The sequence below is a fragment of the Triturus cristatus genome, chromosome 8, assembly GCF_964204655.1.
Source record: "Triturus cristatus chromosome 8, aTriCri1.1, whole genome shotgun sequence".
Taxonomy (NCBI): domain Eukaryota; kingdom Metazoa; phylum Chordata; class Amphibia; order Caudata; family Salamandridae; genus Triturus; species Triturus cristatus.
In genome coordinates, this window is record NC_140591.1 from 137605223 (window position 1) to 137631049 (window position 25827).

Below are 25827 nucleotides of genomic sequence, written 5' to 3' on the forward strand. Positions count from 1 at the left end.
ACTCGCAAAGAGTATAGGAAGGCAATGTTCACCCACCAGAGGACAAAAGAAGAGCAGCACTGGACAATTGCCCATGAAGTCATTAAATCTAAGGACCAAAAGAGATTTTGGAGCGGGGTAAATAAAGCTGTTAGACCGGATCAACCATCTACCATAACAAATATCTCTCCCACCGTTTGGGAGGCTCATACTGAAGGACTTTACTTTGAGCCCGCTAGAAACAACAGGCCTAGTTATCACAGCTCTACTCTTCTCAATCCCCAGACTGGAACACAATCCACTATTAAGATCGCCCCTAAACAAGTTGCACTTATTATAAAGCAAATGCGCACAGGAGGGGCCCGGGCCCAAATGGTTTACCAACAAAGATATATAAAGTTGCTACTCATAAGTGGGCAGCGCTATTGGCCCCCCTATTTGAGGCATGCAGAATGGGTGGGCCTATTCTTGATTCCTGGCGAGGTTCTCTCCTCGTCCCAATCTACAAAAAAGGTCAGCGAACTAATCCCGATAACATCAGTGATGTCATTTGAGATGTCATCAGTGATGTAATGAGTGATGTCACTGACCATGTCATGAGTGATGTAATATGTGGCGTCATCAGCAGTGGATTGCGGGCGCGCGAGTTATAGTTAGCTGAACTAACTATAACAGGGGAATTTCAATGGTTTTGTACGAGTGAAATGTCCAGCTAACTATAACATGTGTGAAACCTATGGTTTTTTCAGTGAATTTGCAAGGTTTTTTAAATGCTAATTCCTAACTATAACGTGTGTGAAACCTATGGTTTCTTCAGTGAATTTGCAAGGTTTTTTAAATGCTAATTCCTAACTATAACGTGTGTGAAACCATAGGTTTCACACGTTATAGTTAGCTGGACATTTCACTCGTACAAAACCATTGAAATCCCCCCGTTATAGTTAGTTCAGCTAACTATAACTCGCGCGCCCGCAATCCACTGCTGATGACGTCACATATTACATCACTCATGACATGGTCAGTGACATCACTCATGACATCTCAAATCAGTGAATTTGAAGGTTTTTTAAATGCTAATTCCTAACTATAACGTGTGGGAAACCTATGGTTTTTTAAGTGAATTTCAAAGGTTTTTTAAATGCTAATTCATGAATGTATTATTATATTTTTTAAATATTTATTTTACAATAAGCTACCTATATATATAGTTATAGATTGACTTTATCCTGTAATATGGAATGGCTCAGCTCTTTTTTTTTTTTTAAATTTAGATAAAGTTGAACAGCATAGTTAATATCTTCTATAAACTTATAAACACTTTAAAACATTTGTTTTTTTTTAAGGGTTTTTGACCGTGCGCGCATGCGTACGTGCTCCGTGTGCGCATGCGTACGTGTTCCACGTGCGCATGGGTACGTCGTGCGTGCTCCGTACGTGCATGCTCCGTACGCGCATGCGCGCGTGCTCCGTACGCGCAGGCGTGCGTGCTCCGTGCACGCACGGTGCGCGCACGGCAAGTCATGTGATTTAGAAACAACACTTTTCATTGGTTTATAGTAGTTTCAGGTCATGTGATTAAGAAACAACACTTTTCATTGGTTTATAGTAGTTTCAGTTCCAGAAACTTCCAACACCACACCCACTCCCCTCATTATTTCTTCTGATTCCCTGGGAGAAGGAGCTGAGCAGCTTTTCCAGTACTCCAGTACTTGAGAATGGCAGAGCAGCAGTCATCTTCTGGGAGTGAGCAGGAGACCCTTGTGAGACAGAGGAAACAGAAAGACTCTTTTATCTGGCAATTTTTTAGATTTCCAGAGGGGCAGAAGAAGGTGAATGCTCCAAAAGTCACCTGCACTATTTGTGGTGTTGTCTTATCAAGAGGAGATCCTAAAAAGAAATACTCTTTTAGTATTTTCACTATGATCAGGCACGTTAAAGGAGTACATCCTGTGGCTTTTGCTCGAGCTGCTAGAGACAACCCTCCAGTAGCTCAGACGAGCACATCCGCAGCAGCTGAGCCGAGCACATCATCGGCAGCTCAGCCGAGCACTTCATCTGCGGCAGCAGCTTCACCTGCTTCTGTTCCTCTGGATATACACCCTCTGTCCAAGAGGGTGCGTATACGGTGCAATGCGTGCAATGCTCTTCTCTCTTATGGGGACACCAGCATTCCCCTAATAGAGAGCAAGATACAGCAGCACACATGCGGCACCCTATAATTTTTTTCATTTTTTTGTTCCTCTGTTCCTCAATTAACATCTAAACACTTAAATTTGATTTTTAATTCCATTTTTTTAATGATTTTTTTCTGCCGTGCGCGCACGGAGCGCGCACCCCGCGATTTTTTAACAAAAAATAAAATGTTCTTTTCACCCTTCAGAGTCCTTCAAGGACCCCCTGACAAAAGCTAGGGGGTCAGGAACTCTGTACCCTGCCCCCTTTTCACGTTCTCCACCTTTCTTTTTCACTGTCACACACAAAATGGCGGACAACACTTCCTGATTTCGACCGATTCGAATGTTGACTGACATGTAACCACCAATCACAATTACGCTCGCGCACGTTAAGGTGCGCGCACGGTGCGCGCACGGTGCGTGCATATAGATATTTATGTACTTTTAACTGCAATTTTCTCAGGAACTACTGAACAGATTGACACCATATATGCAAAAGGCACATCCCTGACCTGAGGACTACCTCTTTGCCAAATTTCAAGTAATTCTGTTCAGCCGTTCGGGCTGTACCTTCGACTAAAGGTCCTATAGGAAAATGCATGGGGAAAACGCGTTTTGGGACCCCCCTTTTTTCTCAGCCCCCGCTTGACGAATCACCCCGAGACTTCCAGGGTAGGAGCTGAGCGGAGCACCCCATTAGTTTTGAAAATTTCGCGAGGATCCGTCAACCGGTGCCAAAGTTATTCAAAATAGAATTTTCAGATTTCCTATGGAAACACGGTCCTAACTATAACTATCTACTGGCAACCGCCAGTAGATAATATATATGTTATATATATATATATTCACAGAAAAAACCATAGGTTTCAGGGGTGTTATAGATAGCTGGCCATTTCACTCGTACAAAACTATAGAAATTCCTCCATTATAGTTAGTTCTGCTAACTATAACTCGTGCGCCCGCAATGCACTGCTGATGATGTCACATATTGCATCATTCATGACATGGTCAGTGACATCATTGATGACATCAATAATGACATCTCAAATGACATCACTGATGACATCATCCAGTGAATGTGGTTTAGTTTGAAATTTAAATATGTATTATATATATACCAATCTGAATAACTGTCTGGATGGAGGATTTAGTAGCTGTCTGACTGTCTTTTTAAGTGAGTTATTAAAAGTGTCTCACTTAATACATGGATTAGTAACTAAACTATGTGAATGTGTGCAGCACTGTTTCTGTTGTTGTATAACATGCTGCATCAGTTGGTCACTAACTACATGAGTGTGTATATTAGTTATTGATTAGTTGGGTGAGTATTTGTATGTGACACTGAGTTCGTGTGTGGTTGGATGGTGTGTGTGAATGGTTGATTGACTAGGTGTATAGGTTTAAGAGTGCATGTGGAAACAGTTGTTTGGGTGACTGAGTGTATTTATTTGTGTGTTGGTGAGCGAATATATGTTTTAGTTGTACATCTTCAACAAAGTAAAAAAATAAAAGGCATTGTATGTGAGAGTTGGTGTATATAAATAAGTATATGTAAGAGTCAGTGATTGTGAGAGTAACTATATGAATGAATGTATAATTGTAATGGTGCTTTTTTAACATATTAACTATGAGTTACTATGTGTTTGAATAAATGAGGTGCTGTTGGATAATTGTTTAAGTGAGTAAATGTAAGTGCGATTAATTTTTTTCATGAGTGTCTAGGATGACTGCATAACCGACTAAGATGACTGCTGATGTGTCAATGTCTATATATGTGTATAAGTGCATTTGATAGTGTTCTATTAATTAGTGACTGCATGTATAAATGATTCTGTTGCTGAATGGGCAGCTGTGTGTGTAGACTTAGGAATCAGTGAGTGGGTATGTAGTAACTGGTATTGGTGTGTCAATGCTTTCAAATATGGTACTCTGTATTTTACAGTGAGTGATGAAAGGTTATACTAGTGTATGATGAGGTGTATTTGAGATGTCATCAGTGATGTCAGCAGTGATGTCACTGACCATGTCATGAATGATGCAATATGTGACATCATCAGCAGTGCATTGTGGGCGTGCGAGTTATAGTTAGCAGAACTAACTATAACGGAGGAATTGCTATGGTTTTGTACGAGTGAAATAGCCAGCTAACTATAACACCCCTGAAACCTATGGTTTTTTCTGTGAATTTCTAAGGTTTTTTAAATGCTAATTTCTAACTATAACGTCTTCAAGCCTATGGTTTTTTCTGTGAATTTCAAAGCTTTTTTAAATGCTAATTTCTAACTAAAACGTCTCTAAAACCTATGTATTTTTTCAGTGAATTTCAAAGGTTTTTTAAATGCTAATTTTTAAGTGTGATAGTAGTTATACCTATTTTTTTGTACTTAGTTTCTACAGTTTTTTAACTGTTTATTTATAAATATTTTATTCATTAAATAACACTATATATTTTTCTGAAAATTGCAACAACAAAAAATAAAAAAAATAAAACTGAAATATTGATTAATTTTCTTGTTTTCATTTTTTGTATTTTAATATATTTATATTATTTTCTTTTTAAAGAAAAATTCCAATTTTTTTCGGAGTCGCGCACTCAAAGTGTACACATCACGGTGGGTGCGCGCATTCTAGCCACTATTTTAGAAAAGTTATAAAGGATCCGCAAATGGTGTGCAACGGCTGCGTGTTTTTCAGTTACATCATATACATTTAATATCACGTGATGTGCGCGATTGGTATGCGACCAGTCCGTGACTCCTGCTCCCGCGCATTCACGACACATGCGCATTACTGTACAAGATGTTTACGTGGTTGCGGGTCCCGCGTGACATCATATACGTGCTGGGGCGTGCTGGGTGCACGAATCCTGCAAAAAAAATTATGTTCCAAAATGATATGTATGTGTCTTTAATATACATATTAGGGCAAGAGATTATGTAAGATATTCATAAAAATAATATATTTGTACTTATAATAAACTTATATTATTTTCAAATATATTTTCACGAAGTCGGGTGCGTGCATCGTGAGTGCAGAAAACCAGGTCAGCAGAGCTGCTGTAGAGCCAGAGAACCAGGTCAGCGGAGCTGCTCTAGAGCCTAAGAACCAGGTCAGCAGAGCTGCTCTAGAGCCAGAGAACCAGGCGAGCAGAGCTGCTGTAGAGCCAGAGAAACCAGGTCAGTAGAGCTGCTTTAGAGGGAGAGAACCAGGTCAGCAGAGCTGCTCTAGAGCCAGAGAACCATGTCAGCAGAACTGCTTTAGAGCCATAGAACCGGGTCAGCAGAGCTGCTTTAGAGCCAGAGAACCAGGTCAGCAGAGCTGTTGTAGAGCCAGAGAACCAGATCAGCAGAGCTGCTCTGTAGCCTAAGAACTAGGTCAGCAGAGCTGCTCTAGAGCCAGAGAACCAGGTCAGCAGACCTGCTGTAGAGCCAGAAAAACCAGGTCAGCACAGCTGCTTTAGAGAGAGAGAACCAGGTCAGCAGAGCTGCTTTAGAGCCAGAGAACCAGGTCAGCAGAGCGGCTCTAGCTGACACTGACTGACTGACACTGACAGACTGACACTGACTGATTGACACTGATTGACTGACACTGACTGACACTGATTGACTGAAACTGACTGACTGACTGACACTGACTGACACTGATTGACTGACACTGATTGACTGACACTGACTGACTGTGACTACTAACTACAACTCTAATACTCACTCTATACTACTCTCTACTACTCACTCTCTACTACTCTACTACTCTCTACTACTCACTCTCTACTACTCACTCTCTACTACTCACTCTCTACTACTCACTCTACTACTTTCTAATACTCTCTACCACTCACTCTCTACTACTCACTCTCTACTACTACTCTCTACTATTCACTCTCTACTACTCTCTACTACTCACTCTACTACTCACTCTACTACTCTCTACCACTCACTCTCTACTACTCTACTACTCACTCTCTACTACTCACTCTCTACTACTCACTCTACTACTGTCTACTACTCACTCTCTACTACTCTCTCTCTACTACTCACTCTCTACTATTCACTCTCTACTACTCACTCTCTACTACTCTCTATTACTCACTCTACTACTTTCTACTACTCTCTACCACTCACTGTCTACTACTCTACTACTCTCTCTCTACTACTCACTCTCTACTACTCACTCGCTACTACTCTCTACTACTCACTCTACTACTCACTGTCTACTACTACTCTCTACTATTCTCACTCTACTTCTCACTCTACTACTCTCTACCACTCACTCTCTACTACTCTACTACTCACTCTCTACTACTCTCTCTCTACTACTCTCTCTCTACTACTCACTCTCTACTACTCACTCTACTACTCGCTGCTACTCACTCTCTACTACACTCTCTCTACTACTCACTCTCTACTATTCACTCTCTAATACTCACTCTCTACTACTCGCTCTCTACTACTCACTCTCCACTACTCACTCTCTACTACTCGCTCTCTACTACTCTCTACTACTCACTCTCTACTACTCACTCTCTACTACTCTCTACTACTCTCTCTACTACTCACTCTCTACTACTCTACTCTCTACTACTCTCTCTACTACTCACTCTCTACTATTCTCTACTACTCACTCTACTACTCTCTCCTACTCTCTACCACTCACTCTCTACTACTCAAATTCTACTACTCTCTCTCTACTACACACTCTCTACTACTCACTCTCTACTACTCTCTACTACTCACTCTCTACTACTCTCTCTGTACTACTCACTCTCTACTACTCTCTACTGCTCACTCTCCAGTACTCACTCTCTACTACACGTGCTCAACTACTCTCTACTACTCAATGTACCACTCACTCTCTACTACTCTACTACTCTCTCTACTTCTCACTCTCTACTACTCTCTCTACTACTCACTCTCTACTACTCTCTACTACTCACTCTCTACTACTCTACTACTCACTCTCTACTACACACTCTCTACTACTTGCTCTCTACTACTCGCTCTCTACTACTCTCTAGTACTCCACTACTCTCTACTAGTCACTCTCTACTACTCACTCTCTACTACTCTACTACTCTCTACTACTCTCTCTCTACTACTCACTCTCTACTACTCACTCTCTACTACTCACTCTCTCTACTACTCTCTCTACTACTCTACTACTCTCTACTACTCACTCTCTACTACTCTACTACTCACTCTACTACTCACTCTCTACTACTCTCTACTATTCACTCTCTACTACTCTCTACTACTCACTCTCTGCTACTCACTCTCTACTATTCTCTACTACTCTCTACTACTCACTCTCTACTACTCACTCTCTAATACTCAGTCTCTACTACTCACTCTACTACTCTCTACTACTAACTCTCTGCTACTCTCTCTACTACTCTCTACTACTCACTCTCTACTCTCTATTACTCGCTCTCTACTCTCTACCTCTCTCTACCTCTCTCTCTACTACTCTCTACCTCTCTACTTCTACCTCTCTACCTCTACACCTCTACCTCTACACCTCTACCTCTCTGCCTCTCTGTACACGCACACATATGCACATATATATATGCATATATATGCATATGCATTTATATATATGTATGTGTATATATATATACATACATATATAAACATATATATATATAATCTGCATATCTATATAAATATAAACGCATGCATACATATACATATACATATATGCATACATATGCATGTTATGTACATGAAAGTTTGAAAAACACTAATACAAGCAAAGCTAAAATGCCACCTAATTACAAACAGAATTGCTTTAACTTAAACGAGGGCGAGACCTATTGCATTTTCAATGCTTGTTTACTTTGGTTCCATCAAGAAGACATTCAGATGTGTCACACGTTTGCCATAAATTCTGAATGGTAGCACTCTAGGTGCTCATTAGATCACTGTAGTAAAGCTACTGCTCACCAGGGAAGTCTGCTGCTGGTATTCAAAGTGCATGTTTCAGTCTGCATGTCAGAATTTTTTAATGAAATAGAAGATTTGAGAAGTCTCTCAAAATGTGCCCTAATTTTTCTTTCTGCAGCACTAATCATAATTACTATGGCAAAATGAACCCCCTCATTTTGTTCCTTTGCAAATTAAATGTTTTAAATGTTACTACTTTATTCCAATCAAGATGGCTTCAGGTGTGGCATACTTTTGTCATCAGTAAGACTGTTAGCGCTCTAGTTGTTCTTTAAAACACTCTGGGACATTCTGTCATTGGGCTATACTTGGGCTACATCTCGGTGATATTTGTGCTACATTTGGGCTCTTTTGTCTCTGGTGGCCATCTTGGCAGACTTATTTGTTTTGAAGTTTCCTAATTTCCTCATTTACTACAGTCTCCTCAGTAGGGAATACTTTCAGGTTTTTTACTTTCATTCCATCAAGAAGGCATTCAGATGTGTCACGCATTTGCCATAAATTCGGAATGTTAGCACTCTAGTTGCTTATTAGATCACTGTAGTAAAGCTACTGCTCACCAGGGAAGTCTGCTACTGGTATTGAAAGTGCATGTTTCAGTCTGCATGTCAGAATTTTTTAATGAAATAGAAGAGGATTTGAGAAGTCACTCAAAATGTGCCATAATTTTTCTTTTTTCTGCACTAATCATAGTTTCTATGGCAAAATGAACCCCCTCATTGTGTTCCTTTTTAAATTAAATGTTTTAAGAGTGACCACATCATTCCAATCTAGATGGCTTCAGGTGTGCCATACGTTTGTCATAAGTAGGACTGTTAGCGCTCTAGTTGTTCTTTGGAACACTCTGGGAAGCTGCAGTAGAACAAAAAGGAAGCAACTGACAGTCTCTGCCCTTGTTGGATGTACATGTTTTACTGAGAATGTTCACATGACTGAGAAAGATAATGTGAATTTACAGAAAATATGCTCTCTGTTTAGCTTATAGATCACCTTCCAAACCTCTGCGGGAAAAGCATGAGAAAATAGTTTTCTCTCAAACATGATTCATGATATCCCAGCAGAAGGCTTTTTCACATGGTAATATCACCTTAGAACATACCACAATTCCTAAAATGAGTATGGTACCATCAACAAATGATTTATAATGTAACTAAAGTCTTAAAATCTTCTATTAACTGCAATGCTTTTTAATGAGGTGCTATCATGTATATTGGTCCCAAGATGGCTGGCAACACTTCTTGGATGAAGTGCTGAGCAGAAGAAGAAGTTCATAGCTAACGCAGCAGGGGTTCATTGGGGATGTCTACTGGTAAAAATGAGTTTATCTTGATCATAAATTCTACAAATCAGGCAGCCATCTGAGCTGAGTCCCCCTTCATACACTCCTCTAGGGCTTCTTGGCATGTCCGCACATTAAGAGTTCTCTAGACGGTGCGCAACCCTAAAATTCGGAAGGTGAGTAAGATTCTACATCTACAAGATTACAAGAGTAAAGGAGCATCTTGGCTCCTTTACTCTTTAATTTGTACCTTGCAGACTTGCCTGAGTGGCTGGCCTGTTCTCGAGCTTTTCCACCAAGCATCGCACTTGTTGAAATCCAGTCAATGCAATACGCAGATGACACGATTCTCCTTGATCAAACTCAGGTGGGCCTCCAACGCCTCTCTGATTCCCTGGCATCGTATTGTGAAACAAATGCTCTGGAGATTAATATTTCTAAAACTAAGGTGATGATAGTTTCGAGGCGCCGAGCAAGACAGAGTTGGAAAACCCATAGAGGTAGTCGCCACATATAAATATCTTGGAGTCTGGATAGACAACAGAGGGAGCCCGGGTCCCCAAATCGTAGTAATACAAGGTGTGGCTCGCAGCCTGGACGGGACCTTCCTAAGAACCAAGAAAGCTCTTCATTCTCCAGACTTCAACCCACTAATTAGAATGATAGGTGCCAAATTATTACCCACTATAGCTTTTTGTGGCAATTACTTTTAGAGATAAAATGTTCACCTGGCTGGATAGAGCGCAATCAGCTTGTTTTCGCAGATTGTTTCACCTACCCAACTCGACCTCTCATGCCCAAATCTGTATGGAGTTCTGCCAGTCATCCCAGTATTGGATCATGAAAGCAAGATTCATTGCCTTTTGTGCAAAAACTAAAATGGCTCATGATTTCACACTAAAGAGCTGCATATGGTCATTGGTAAACAACCCCAGTACTTCCTGGAAAACATTTTTAATATTCCGCTTGGATGCTCTAGAAGCGCATGAATTATGGACAAGCTCGCTGCCCACAGGGGTGGTTGCCAAAGTTCTGACTAAACAAGCAAAGATCCTCTCAGTGGAACACGATGCATTAGCCTTGAAAAACGTATCCCATGGCACTTGGGCGTCAAAACTTTATGATCTTAATACCTTACCGCATTATCTGTCATCCTCTATGAAGCCATTGGTGAAACACCAGCTAATGAGACTACGTTTTGGCCTAATTCCCCTGATGGCGTGTAAGTTATGGCCGGAGGTATAAGGCAGAAACGCCCTCGCAGTGTCGTTATTGCAGCAATGGGGAAGAAAACTTAATACACGTTTTGTGCATCTGTAGAATCTTACTCCCCTTTCGTTCTTTTTGGTTGCGCCCCATCTGGAGAACTCTTAATGTGCAGACATGCCAAGAAGCCCTAGAGGAGTGTATGAAGGGGGACTCAGCTCAGATGGCTGCCTGATTTGTAAAATTCATGATCAAGATAAACACAATTTTACCAGTAGACGTCCCCAATGAACCCCTGCTGCGTTAGCTATGAACTTCTTCTTTTTTTACTTTCTTTAAAAAAAAATGTATATATATATTCACTGAAAAAGCCAAAGGTTTCAGGGGCGTTATAGTTAGGAATTAGCATTTAAAAAACCTTAGAAATTCACTGAAAAAAACCATAGGTTTCAGGGGCGTTACAGTTAGCTGGACCTTTCCCTCGTACAAAACCCTAGAAATTCCCCTTTTATAGTTAGTTCAGCTAACTATAACTCGCGCGCCCACAATGAACTGCTGATGACGTCACATATTACATCACTCATGACATGGTCAGTGACATCACTGATGACATCACTGATGACATCTCAAATTACATCACTGATGACATCACTGATTACATCATCCAGTGAGTATGTGTTTCTGTACAGTTTTAATATGTTTAATATATAAAGGGAAAGGCCTCTTGAAGAATGAGTGGGTGTACAAGTGTGTGAATGGATGATTTTCTAGGTGCGTAACTGACTCTATAAGTGAGTCATTAAATGTATCTTACTGCAGACTAGTGACTAAACTGTGTGAATGTCTGTATGTGTCTGTGTGTTGGTGTATAAGTGGCTGCATGGTTTTGTGAATAGCTATATGAGTGTCTATATGGGTTATTGATTGGTTGTCTGAGTATCTGTATGGGTGCCTGAGTGTTTGTGTGGGTAGGGTGTGTGTGACTCTGTGCATAGATGTGTGAGTGGGTGATTCTATGGGTGCATGGTTTTAAGAGTGCAGCTGTGATGGACTGTATGGTTGGGTGAGTGTATGTTAGGGTGTGTTAGTGATTGAATGTATATCTCAGTTGTACATGTGACAGTAACTACATATGTGAAACACAGTGTATATGTGTATAAGAGTAAATAACTATCTATATGTGAGAGTGTGTGATTGCGGGACTGGCTGTATGGATGAGTGTGTGCTTGTACTAGTAATTGAATAAGAGTGTCAACATTTTTTAGTATTTTTATGAGTAAGTGAACTTGAGTGTGTTTAACTGTATAGGTGAGTCAATTGGACTGTGTTTAATTATTTGCACAACTGACTAGGTGTGTCAGTACCTCAATGGATGATTGGCAGTGTGTGAGTGTCTATATATCTGTATAAATGCATATGATAGTCTTGTACGGAGTGACTGTAAGTATGAGTGACTGTACAGGTGAGTGAGATGTATGTAGACCTAAGAGTCAATGAGTGGGCATGTAGTTATTGGTATTGGAGTATCGATGGTTTTCTAAATGGCCGTCTGAAATTTTGAGCCGGTGTATCAAAGGTTATATTAGGGTGTGAGAAGATGCACTAATTTATCACATGGATGACGTCATCAGTGTTGTCATTTGAGATGTCATCTGTGATGTCATCAGTGATATCACTGACCATGTCATGAGCGATGTAATATGTGACGTCATCAGCAGTGCATTGTGGGGGCGCGAGTTATAGTTAGCTAAACTAACTATAACAGGGGAATTTCTAGGGTTTTGTACGAGGGAAATGTCCAGCTAACTATAACGCCCCTGAAACCTATGCTTTTTTCAGTGAATTTCTAAGGTTTTTTAAATGCTAATTCCTAACTATAACGCCCCTGAAACCTTTGGTTTTTTCAGTGAATTTCAAAGGTTTTTTAAATGCCAATTCCTAACTATAACGTGCATGAAACCTATGGCTTTTTCAGTGAATTTCAAAGGTTTTTTAAATGCTAATTCCTATCTATAACTTATCTCTAAAGATATCATGTTTAATGATTTTCATTGGATTTCTACATTTTTCAAATTCAGTGTGTCAATTTCATTAATTATGTTTTTTATCACCATTTTTTAAACTTATTTTTTCAATTAATTCTTTTAAAAATTAAAAAATATTATTTGTTTTTATTGGGTTTTTCAAACATATTTTTTGATATTTTTTAAAATATTTTTTAACTATATGTTCAAAACTTTATTTTATATTTTTTTTCCATGTCTTTGGATCCGCGCACCCTATGCGCACCGTTCTCGATCCCTACGCGATAGCATCCGCGCATGGAATGCGTTGGGTACGTGTTTAGTGCACGATCGCAATGCGACCGGTGCGCGACTCCCAGCCTATACGCGACACATTCGATGTATGTAACGCAACGCTTACACGCTTCCGCGATGCGTCATCTGCGTCTATGACGCGGAAGGTGCGCAGATCCCGCGAAATATTTAACATTTAAAAAGACATATATATGTATTTCATGTGAATATTAATTGAAGACAAACTCCAAACTAGTCTTAAAAGTAATATATTTTTACATCTAATCCTATATTTTTTTTTAATTCAATTTCGTGGATGCGCGCTGGGTGCGTGATGCGTAAGCGCAGGGTGCGCGGATCCCATGAGACCTGCAAAAAAAGAGATTTCATTGGTTCATTACACTTCCTGTTCTAACTATTGAAAGACCCCACCCAATTCAATCATTCTTCTTTCACCTTCTTTGGAGGAGCATCTCTTTGCAGAGAAGAAGATTTTTGGGACTAAGATTTCACTTAGCTCTAACTTTTTTCAACCAAAAATGGCTTCAGGGCAGCAGGCATCACCTGCATCTCCTCATGCATCTGAGGATGAATTTTTGGAGGAGACACCACGCACACCACGTTTTTCATCTGTGGTGTGGAAATGTTTTACTTTTCTCGAGGGGCAAACGAAGACCAATGCTACCTTGGTCACGTGCAAGATTTGTAAAAGAGTGCTGTCGCGAGGGGATCCTAACAAGAAATACTCGTGCGGCACGGCAAGTATGATGAAGCACCTAAGGACCCTTCATCCGAACAATCTTGCACAAGAAGAATGCCGACGGACGAGAGACACTCCTGCTCCTGCGCCTTCCACCTCATCGCAGCCGAGCACTTCAAGAGTGCATCCATCAGCCCAAAATTTGGACATCCGTCCTCAATTTCAATTTTTAAAAGTGCTCTGCACTAAGTGCAATGCGACTTTGTGCTACGGTGAGCAGTCGATCGATCTGATCTGCCGCCGGCAAGAAAATCACAATTGCTAGTTTTTTTGGTTTTTTTTGTTCCCTGAAGTTCACTGTTTGGTTCCTCCTGGTTTTTTTGTTTTTTTTTTCCAGAAAAACCAAAAAAATCACAAAGGGGCCGATTCCGATCCTGTATTTTTTTTCCCCGTACGACTCGTATCCGTACTTTTTTACGTACGAATCGTACAAGTACCGTACAAACGGTGAAGTACGATTCCTACGGGAAAAATACATACGAATCGCCTCGGGAAAAGTCTACGAGACGTCCCCGGATAGTTTTACGTACGCGTCGTAAAACTGAAGTCCGAGTGCACAAGTCCGATCCGTACCGGCGTTCCGAATGCACAAGCGTATGGAAAACGTCCTGTACGGAGCGAACTGTGTACGACCCCTACCTCGGGTACACTTGTGCCCGGGGTACGAGTCGTACAGCCCCCCAACCCCCTATGTACGCGCTGTACCCCTAGCCCCATATGTACGCGCCATATCCCCAGCCCCCCGTATGTACGCGCCGTACCCCCAGCCCCGTATGTACGCGCCGTACCCCCAGCCCCGTATGTATGCGCCGTACCCCCAGCCCCGTATGTACGCACCGTACCCCCAGCGCGTACATACGGGGCTGTGGGTACGGCGCGTACATACGGGGGGCTGGGGGTATGGCGCGTACATATGGGGGGGCTGGGGGTATGGCGCGTACATACGGGGGGCTGGGGGTACAGTGCATACATACGGGGGGCTGGGGGTACGGCACATACATACAGGGGGGCTGAGGGTACGGCGCGTACATACGGGGGGCTGGGGGTATGGCGCATACATACGGGGGGTTGGGGGTACGGCGCATACATACGGGGTGCTGGGGTACGGCGCATACATACGGGGGGCTGGTGGTATGGCGCGCACGTACGTGGGGGCTGGGGGTACGGCGCGTACATACGGGGGGCTGGTGGTACGGTCCGTACATATGCAATGTTGGGGTACGCACCGTACATGATGACACGTACGATGTGGGTGATGGCATGTATGGCGCGTACCGGGCCCCCTTTTCCTCGTGCATCGTGGCGTACTTAGCTTCTCTGGAACTTTTTGGCTCCCGTAAAAATATAGCCGTGCAGAGTGCTGTGGCTACGAATCGTACTTGCTGGTCCATAAAACGCTGCCTGACTCCGTGCGGACGTCGCGTACGTGCTGTCCAGGATCGGAATTGTATGTATTTTTTAGCCGTACAGTGTTTTTTACGATTTGTACGGAAATGGTATTTCTGTACGAATCATACTTGCTGGTTTGTACATTGGAATTCCCGGGTACGAGTCGTACGGAGAAAACGCTTCGTATGACCATTTGTACCCGGGTTTTACAGAATCTGAATCGGCACCAAAATTGTTAGAAAACCCCCCAAAAAAATATAAAAGAAGAAGAAAAAAAAAGTTCTCCTAAGAACTAACTTTCCTGGTTTAAAAAAAGAGCTAAATTTCTTTGTTAGTGTGTGAAAGTTTAGATGAATGTATGTGTAGTACGTAATTGACTGAATGAATGCATTAGTAGCGTATGGTGAATGTATAAGTGCAGAACTATGCTTCTCTCTGCACGGCTGCTTAAACTGCAGCTATGTGGTGACACAGGCACCATTGCACCATAGTGCAAGGATATCTGTGTCATGTGCTGTTTGTTTTTCTGCAGGAAGACACACCTTCCTGCACAAAAACAATGAGAAAATGCATTTTTCTCCTTCAATCTATGCTGAACATTTCAGCATGCATTGAAGATATAAAAATGTGGAGAAATGAAAACAATTCTCCTTGTTGTGCTTTCCTACACCAATTTTAGAATGGTGCAGCATTCACACACATATCGTGATTTATGATTTATGATAAATCTAGACATGTGTCTTGTTCTATGAGTATTCAGTGCAATCATGCACAACAACACTTATAGAACACCCTTTCAACGCAAAGTGGTGTGCATAATGAGGTTGTATTTACATGGAGTATAAAAAGTGCACAGAGTGCCTTTTCCTCTCTTTGTAAATATGAAAGAGTGTCTTGCGCAATAACTATGTTACAAAAAGTGACATATTTCCAGTTCTAAAATTCCTTGCGAATGATAGAAGGTAAGCACAGAGTTTTGTCTGCAAAGATGTTCAAAGAAGAATGATTGAAATGATTGCGGTCCTTCAATAGGTTCAATGGGAAATATTATGAACCCCTCAAATCTCTTTTTGTGTAGGTCACATGATATCTGATTATGGTCAGATTTCAAACTACATAGGTATAAACAAAGTGTTTTTAGAAACGTGTTTCAACTGAGACTTAGTTAAACTTACCTTCATAATAATAGGAATAAAAAATGGTATAGATTTTTTTCAGATTTTCATTGCAATCTAAATTCATATAAATTGCTTATTTTAAAATTTGGATCTGTGAAAGTAAAGAAAAAAAAATTATAACATGTAAAAATAAATTTGTTACAACACAGCATAATTTCCACAAAGTAATTTGTTTGCCTTTTTTGCTGTTCTCAGAATATATTGAATTTCACTACAAATAGTGATTTCAATCGTACTCATCACTTAACAGCGGGCAAAAAAAAAACAATCAGAAAGATTGTTAAAAAAAAACCAACATGCTATTCTCAGTAAAATACCACAAGATACAAATCACACATATATAAAATGCTTATGGCTAACAACATTTTATAAGTTTAACTTACAAAAAGTGTAAATGTTGTCGCTTAAAAATATTCACCGAATCTAATGATGAATTTTTGGAGGAGGCACCACACCCACAACGTTTTTCTTCAGTGGTGTGGAATTTTTTTACTTTTCCCGAGGGGCAAACAAAGACCAATGCCACCTTGGTCACGTGCAAGATTTGCAAAAGAGTGCTGTCGCGAGGGGATCCTAACAAGAAATACTCGTACGGCACGGCAAGTATGATGAAGCACCTAAGGACCCTTCATCCGAACAATCTTGCACGAGAAGAATGCTGACGGATGAGAGACACTCCTGCTCCTTTCTGAGTTTCTTTTCTTTTTTTTCTGCAATGATTTCTCTATTTTAAGGTTGAAAAACAGTATCTGTAAAAAAGAATCACAAATAAATGTATATTAATAACTTTCAAATTTATACTATTCCATTACTGTACAAAAACATTTTATATAAAAACTGACTAAGAATCTATAGCCCTGAACCACAAGTGTGACGATGGTTAAAACACTACATGCTAGTGCATACTACTTTGAAGCAGTTCATGCCCTGAAGCCTACCTCACTAAAAAACTACATGCTAACTGACTGAATGATTACAGTACTATAAGAAGACACACTGGGTAAGTAACAGGATGTTTGCTAGAAGTGTATGAATACTGACTGGGGAATTGAAGGTGTGAAAGACAACTGTGTAGGTGGTTAAGAGGACTGCATACATAGTGGAAAGGCGTATGAAGCAGTCCATGTGCTAAGGCCTGGCTCACTGCATGAGTACTTGGGTACTGACTGAATGATTAGAGTAGAGCAAGGAGAGTGACTGGGTGAATTTATAAGTGGTTGGCTTTTGGCACAGTGAATGGATTAGTACTTGGTACTGAATGGGTCACTAGAGGAGCGCAAAGGGAGTGACCGGATGTTTTCTGGACTGTATGGATACTGACTAGGGAATTGAAGGTGTGAAAGACAAGTGTATAGTATGTTAGAAGACTGCATGCAAACTGCATAGACATTTGAAGCAGTCTATGTGGTAATGTATGGTTCACAACATGAGTACTTGGAAACTGACTAAATCATCAGACTACTGCTAGGACAGTGCCTGGGTAAAACTTTTAAATTTTCCGTTCTGGCGCAGTGAAGAGAATAGTACATGGTACTGCACTTTAGTGTCAAACCCTGACTCATTTTATCAATGCATAAGCAAAGACTAGCTTCTAATGCTACTAAAACTTGACAACATGACCGGTTTGAAAACAGTTATCTGTCAGCAAATACACGATGTTACCAAATGCTTTTCTCACAATCCTTACCCAAATGCACACAGACTCACAGTGTGATTTTAGACAAGCAACACTATACTAGGAGTTTACCAAAACTCATTCACTAGTCTAGAAGAGGTAAGGATACTGCACACAATCTACATATTTAAGTACTGCACTTTAGTGTCAAAGCCTGACTCATTTTATCAATGCATAAGCAAAGACTGGCTTCTAATGCTACTAAAACTTGACAACATGACAGGTTTTAAAAGTTATCTGTCAGCAAATACACGATGTTACCAAATGCTTCTCTCACAGTGGTTCCCAAATGCACACAGACTCACAGTGTGATTCTAGACAACAACCACTATCCCTAGGAGTTTACCAAAACTCATCCACTACTGTGGAAGTGGTAAGTGAACTGCACACAATCTACATATTTCAGGACTGCACTTTTGTGTCAAAGCCTAACTCATTTAATCAACGCATAAGCAAAGACTGGCTTCTAACGCTACTAAAACCTGACAACATGACAGGTTTTAAAAAGTTATCTCTCAGCAAATACACGATGTTATCAAATGCTTCTCTCACAGTGGTTCCCAAATGCACACAGACTCACAGTGTGATTCTAGACAAGCAACACTATCCCTAGCAGCTTACCAAAACTCATTCACTACTGTGCAAGGGGTAAGGAGACTACACACAATCTACATATTGAAGTACAGCACATTAGTGTCAAAGCATGACTCATTTTAACAATGCATAAGCAAAGACTGGCTTCTAATTCTACTAAAACTTGACAACATGACAGGTTTTAAAACAGTTATCTGTCAGCAAATACACGATGTTACCAAATGCTTCTCTCACAGTGGTTCCCAAATGCACACAGACTCACAGTGTGATTCTAGACAACAACCACTATCCCTAGGAGTTTACCAAAACTCATTCACTTCTGTGGAAGTGGTAAGGGAACTGCACACAATCTACATATTTCAGGACTGCACTTTTGTGTCAAAGCCTGACTCATTTAATCAAAGCATAAGCAAAAACTGCCTTCTAATGCTACTAAAACTTGACAAAAAGACAGGTTTTAAAATAGTTATCTGTCAGCAAATACACGATGTTACCAAATGCTTCTCTCACAGTGGTTCCCAAATGGACACAGACTCACAGTGTGATTCTAGACTAGCAACACTATCCCTAGCAGCTTACCAAAACTCATTCACTACTGTGCAAGGGGTAAGGAGACTACACACAATCTACATATTAAAGTACAGCACATTAGTGTCAAAGCATGACTCATTTTATCAATGCATAAGCAAAGACTGGCTTCTAATGCTACTAAAACTTGACAACATGACAGGTTTTAAAACAGTTATATGTCAGCAAATACACAATGTTACCAAATGCTTCACTCACAGTGGTGCCTAAATGCACACAGACTCACAGTGTGATTCTAGACAAGCAACACTATCCCTTGGACTTTACCAAAACTCATTCACTACTCTGGAAGGCGTAAGGGGACTGCACACAATCTACATATTTCAGTACTACACTTTAGTGTCAAAGCCTGACTCATTTTTTGAATGCATAAGCAATGACTGGCTTCTAATGCTACTAAAACTTAACATGACAGGTTTTAAAACAGTTATCTGTGAGCAAATACACAATGTTTCCAAATTCTTGTCTCACAATGCTTACCCAATCGCAGACAGACTCACAGTGTGATTCTAGACAACAACCACTATCCCCTGTACTTTACCAAAACACATTCACTACTCTGGAAGAGGTAAAGTAACTGCACACATTCTACATATTTCACTACTGCACTTTAGTGTCAAAGCTTGACTCATTTTCCGAATACATAAGCAATAACTGGCTTCTAATTCTACCAAAACTTGAGAACAGGAAAGGTTTTTAAGCAGTTATGTGTATGCAAAGATATGAAGTTCCCAAATGCTTCTCTCACAGTGGTTCCCAAATGCACACAGACTCACAGTGTGATTCTAGACAAGCAACACTCTTCCTTGTACTTTACCAAGACACAATCACTAGTCTAGAAGGGGTAAGGTGAATGCACACATTCTACATATCTCAGTACTGCACACTACTGTGAAAGTCTGACTCATTTTGCAATTGCATAAGCAATGATTGGCCTCTAATGCTACTAAAACTTGATAACAAAACAGGTTTTAAAGCAGTTATCTGCCAGCAAATACATGATATTACCAAATGCTTTTCTCACAATAGTTGACCAAATGCACACAGACTCACAGTGTGATTGCAGACAAACAAATATCCCTTGTAGAATATACATTTACTAGTCTACAAGATATAAGGTGATTGCACACATTGCAGAACATTTTCGACTACACATTAGTACCAAAATGTTTTTCTCAAAATGATTCCTAAATGCACACAGACTCACTGTGTGACTCTAGACAAACATCACTATCCCTTGCACTGTACCAAAACACATTTCATAATCTAGGAGTACTGCATTTTAGTGTAGAAACGTGACTCATTTTGCAAATACATAAAAAATGACTGGTTTCTAATTCTACCAAAACATGAAAACAGCACAGTTATCTGTCTGCAAACACATGAAAAACACAAATGCTTATCACAGAATGGTTTCTAAATGCACACACACTGACAATAAGATTCTAGACCAAAAAAAGTACACCCTGAACTTTAGCAGGAGAAACACATTAGTCTGATTAAAATCAAAATAGACCACATACATCCCCTCACAATTAAAAAACTCACCTTTCAAGTTGTTTTGTAGATTAAGAAGTATGTCAGTCACACACCAGATTTTCTTATACAGAATCTCTGCACTGTGCACGTCTCAGCAGAACAAAAGAATGGCAAAGTTTCCCTCTCATTTCCCACACATATACATGTAAACATCAAATCACATTCCTTCCCACATAAATTCAAAAGCAAACACACATTTCTATTGGTTAAACATTTCAACCCTTTCCAAATGACATAAATTTAAAACCTTCCCCCAATCTGCCTTCTGCCCGTTACCATTGAAACAGATCATGGAACACTGTGCTGAGCACACAGGTCACAAGTTCAGCACACAATGTTGCTAATCAAGACAGCAAGTGTGCTTGACTTTTCAACATATCAGCTTATCATATATAATGTTCCTTACAATCAGTTTTTGTTAACCAATAAGAATCATACGTTTAAAAAAAAGAAATATACACCCCACCTTTCAGTGTAGAAGGTTGTCAAACAACCAATGGTTTCTTGTCTTTTTTCAAAACTGCGTCTTAGCCACCATTTTAGAAACATCTTACTTTCCAAACTGCCATTTCATTTACAGAGACCATCTGAGTGCATCCAGACCTCCTTTCAAGATGCTTAGAGTGTGGATTGTGGGACACAGCTATATTTTCTGGAGCCAAAGGTATGCAGAAAACAAAGGCATTCACAAAGACCTAGGTTTGCCAAATGTAGAAATTAAATGGATTGGACAGAGAGGGTTAAAGTGGCGCCAATTGATGCCATTGGTGAAATCCTTCATGCATATCCAACACCCTGACCTCATAATAGTACACTGTGGTGGCAATGACCTAGGCACTTTGACTGGGGTAGGTCTGGAAATCCTTATGAAGGACAACTTTGCAGAACTGATTTCACTTTTCCCCAAAACTGCCTTTGTGTACTCTAACATATGCCAAAGAAAGAAATGGAACTAGTCCGATCATTTTTGTCCACAAATTGAGAAAGCTAGGAAACATGTGAATAAATCTGTTTCTGCTTTTCTCCGAGACTATAGAATGGGGTCCATTTACAATAACAATCTGCGCTTTCATATGCAAGGGATGTATAGGAGAGATGGAGTACACTTTACTGATGAAGGAAACAGAGTCTTCCTCAACAACTTTAGACTCTGCATAGGTACTTACTTATAAGTACCAAAAACTCTCAATGAACACAACGGCTCTTTTTAGAGCCACTCAAGAACAAAACACTTAGGCTTGATCTTTATCTCCCAAAAATGTAAATCTTTTTTTCCTTGGATCCGCGCACCCAACGCGAGAGAATCCGCGCACCCAACGCGTTAGGATGCGCACACCCTGCGCGCATTTTTCCGTTTTATTGTGTTTTTTTAAAAGGGGGCCCGACCCCTTAAGCACCTCTAGAGGGTCAGAGTATTTCCACTCTGCCCCCTTTATATGTTTTACACACTTATTCCCCTTGCTTCTTCAGCCTCGCTTCTACCGAGGCAGAAAATGGCCACCAACAGTTCCTGTTTTCGAATGTAGACAGACACTCGACAGCCAATTAGCATTCAGCGCGCGATCTGGAGGGTGCGCGCTCGGTTCGGGGAGGATGCGCTTACGGTGCGGGTAGGGTGCGCGGATCCTCCTCGGCCATAGATATCACTAACTTTTTTACCCTATTTTTCTCAGGAACTACTGAACAGATTCACACCATTTATGCAAAAGGCACGAGTCTGAACTGAGGACTACCTCTTTGCCAAATTTGGTGTCATTCTGTTCGGCGGTTCGGGCTGTAGCTGCGACAACAGATCCTATGGAAAATTGCATGGGGAAAACGCGTTTTGGGACCCTTCTTTTTTCTCGGCCCCCGCTTGACGAATCACCACGAAACTTTCAGGGTAGGAGCAGAGCGGAGCCGGCCAAAAGTTCGGCAACCGGCGCCAGACTTATTGGGAATAGAATGTTGCGGATTTCCTATGGAAAATAGGTCCTAACTATAACTATCTACTGGCGACCGCCAGTAGATAATATATATATATATATAGTGCTCAATTGAGAGTGTAAAGTGCTTTTCTGTTCTTTTTGTATGAATTGCAATGATTTTAATTAATTGTGCAAATAAACATATCTATCTATCTGACATTAGAGACCAAGACTTTTAGCCACAATGAACATAACTTTATATTAATGGGGCACATGAATTGCAATAGCGGGGCCCTTGAGGGTTTTTATACGTTGGTCAGACTCATCAAAAGGTGAAAGTGCGAATACTACAAAATATCATCAGAATTAGATGCAAGGGGTGACCCCTTGTTGAACATTTCAATATTGTTGAACATTTAAATACCTTTAAACACCCAGCGGAAAGCCTGAGACGGTTAGTAGTCAAGAAGATCAGTTTGAACCCGAGGGTAGGTAGTTTGGCCAGTATTCTAAACTTGCGTGAATGCAAGTGGATCCATATTTTGGAAACTGTGGTTCATGGGCTCAATGAATAGGAGGAGATCTCCCGACAGGTGGCCCTTTTAAGGAATGGTTGATACTATTGTAAACAGAGCTGGTATTGTTACATTGCTAATCACCTCAGTCACGGCACACATTAAGCCCATGAGTTAGTGAGCATTAATATGTCACTATTGGTAGGGTAGATGGTCAGCTAATGTGTTAAATGGTGTAGTATCATGAGGGGATTATGAAATGTTTTTGTAAATATATATGATGTGTTTATGTCAACTTTGCATTTATTTCGCTATTGCTAAGTGTTTGTTATACTGTTAACACTGAGATTTGTGTATACAGGATGACGCTACTGCTATTTTATGGGTGATTGCCAGCAATGGAAGGGCGAAAATAAGGGAAGACTGAGTGTCTCTTAAAAATTGCATTGAAAATTCATGTAGATCTATGTCCAATTATGTAACCGTTGTTATCCAATAATGGATATTTTCCATCCTTAAACATGGCGTACTCCTTGTGATTATTTTAAGACCTTGCAAATCCAATTATCATGAAGTTAGGAATAATACAGATGTCCTTTAGTAAGCGGTTCCTTAATTAATTATGAACGAAAATTGAGCTAATATGACGGTGGGCTCATCTTATAGATTTTTATGCTTGAACACAATCTCTGGTTCATATTTTTCACCAGCCATGTTACATAATACACAATTAACTTTTAAGTTTCAGCACAACGCTCTTAGACCACGAAGGCAGTGAGAGGCCCATGTGACAAACCTAAAATACTTTAGAGCCAGCTTCTCTGACTCGAGACGTTCTGCATGCATGCTGATCCCACGTTAAACTACTTAATCTCCCCATTCTAATGCTAGCGTAGCTGCGGATGCCGCAGAGATACTTTGCAGCACAAAGGTAAAAGACCTTGCCTTGCTGCTTGCGTGATTTCTCATGTATCTGTTTATTAATTTTAGTCCCCGTTCAGTTTTCAATTGTAATTCGTTCAATCATGGTTCCCTCATTTTAGAGCCTAAAACATGATTGAATCAGATGGCTCGGTTTGAAAACTAAATGAGAATTGAAGTGCCCCAATTAGGAGAATGAGTATCATTTTCCGCCCCTGTATGATGTAACCAGTTCTTGATGCAGGACAGCAGTTCTTACAGAATTCAGTTACAAGTCCAGAAGTGTCTGCTTTAGTGGGGTCTGAGCCCCAGTACTTATGTCCAGTTAACCCTTTGAAGTGGGGGTTGACTTCAAAGATGGGTCTTTGAAATACACATAAGCAGTTTCTTCCCAGCCCTGACTCCACACTAGCTGTAGGGGGTAATAAGCCTTTTGTGTGGTCATAGTACACTGCCTATACAGGAGTGTCAGCTCCTACCTGTTTTCCTGCCCAGGAAGAGTCAGCAGAATGCAGATGAGTGCTCAGACACATCTAACTTTCCTGTGCGTGTGGCTGTCTAGAGCGAATGCACAAAGTGCAGCTGTCGCCCACACCAGACATGTATTGGCGACAGGCTGCAGGAACACAGAGCTGTAAGAGCAGAGAAATGTCCACTTTCTAAAAGTGGCATTCCTAAAATAGTAATCTTAAATCCAACTTTACCAGGAAAGAGGATTTATTATTACCATTCCAAAGATAAACAACATGACACAGACATTCCTTAGTAATTAGGAATTACAGGTTAAAAGTACACTAAGGAATTCCCATTGTTAACCTATGAGAGGAAAAGGTCTCACAGTAGTGAAAAACTAATTTAGGTGTTTTTCACTACCAGGACATTCAAAACTTAAAAGTACACGTCTTGCCTTTTACATATACATCACCCTGCCTTATGGGCTACCTAGGGCCTACCTTAGGGTGACTTATGCATAATAAATGGGGAGTAGTTCAAGGCTAGGCAAAGGGTTTTACATTCCAAGGCAAAATGGCAGTAAAACTGTATACACAAACTCTGCAGTAGCAGGCCTGACACATGCGTGCAGGGTTACTTGTGTGAGTGGCACAATCAGTGTTGCCGGCCCACTAGTAGCATTTAATTTAAAGGCCCTGGGTATATAGTATACCACTTTAAAAAAAACTTACAAGTAAATTAAATACGCCAAACAGGTGTAAACCATTATTACCATGTTGGGAGGCGTGAGCACATGCACTTTAGCACTGGTCAGAAGTGGTAAAGTGCTCACAGTCCTAAAACCCCCCCAAAAAAATTCAGCAAAACGAGGAGGAGAAAGGCGAACTGTTTGGGGTGGCCCTTCAAAGAGGGCTATTTTCCAACATGATCCCCCTCAAGCCTAAAGCCAGGGTAAACTAATCAATGCATTGATGGACTTCCCTGCTTAGGGTGATAGAACATGGACAATGGCCGACTAGTGCATGGATTCTTGGCAGTTCTACGCCGCTCTGAACTCAGTTGGATCACTCAGTTTATTCTCTCAGCGGCCAATGAGCTAAGTCATGGGGAATCTTTCTCTTTAACTGTGGACCTCATCTATGCAGCACCTAAACTTAATTTGCTCACAGACGCATCCCAGTAGGTAGACAGTACCACCATCCCAACAGTGTAATGTGACCCATCCTACCTCTTGTGTCTGATTTCTGTTTCCAACCCAAGGAAAACTCTCTCCATAAGTTCAGCAACTAAAAGAAGCCACTGACAGCTGTCAGTGTCAACAGCCAGGCACTAGGCCGTCCAGAGGTCTCTGTGGTTTCTCAGAATGGGGGGCAAAAGCCCTAGGAGTCTTGCATCCTATTTCTACTACACCATCTACCAGTTCTGACGGGGTGT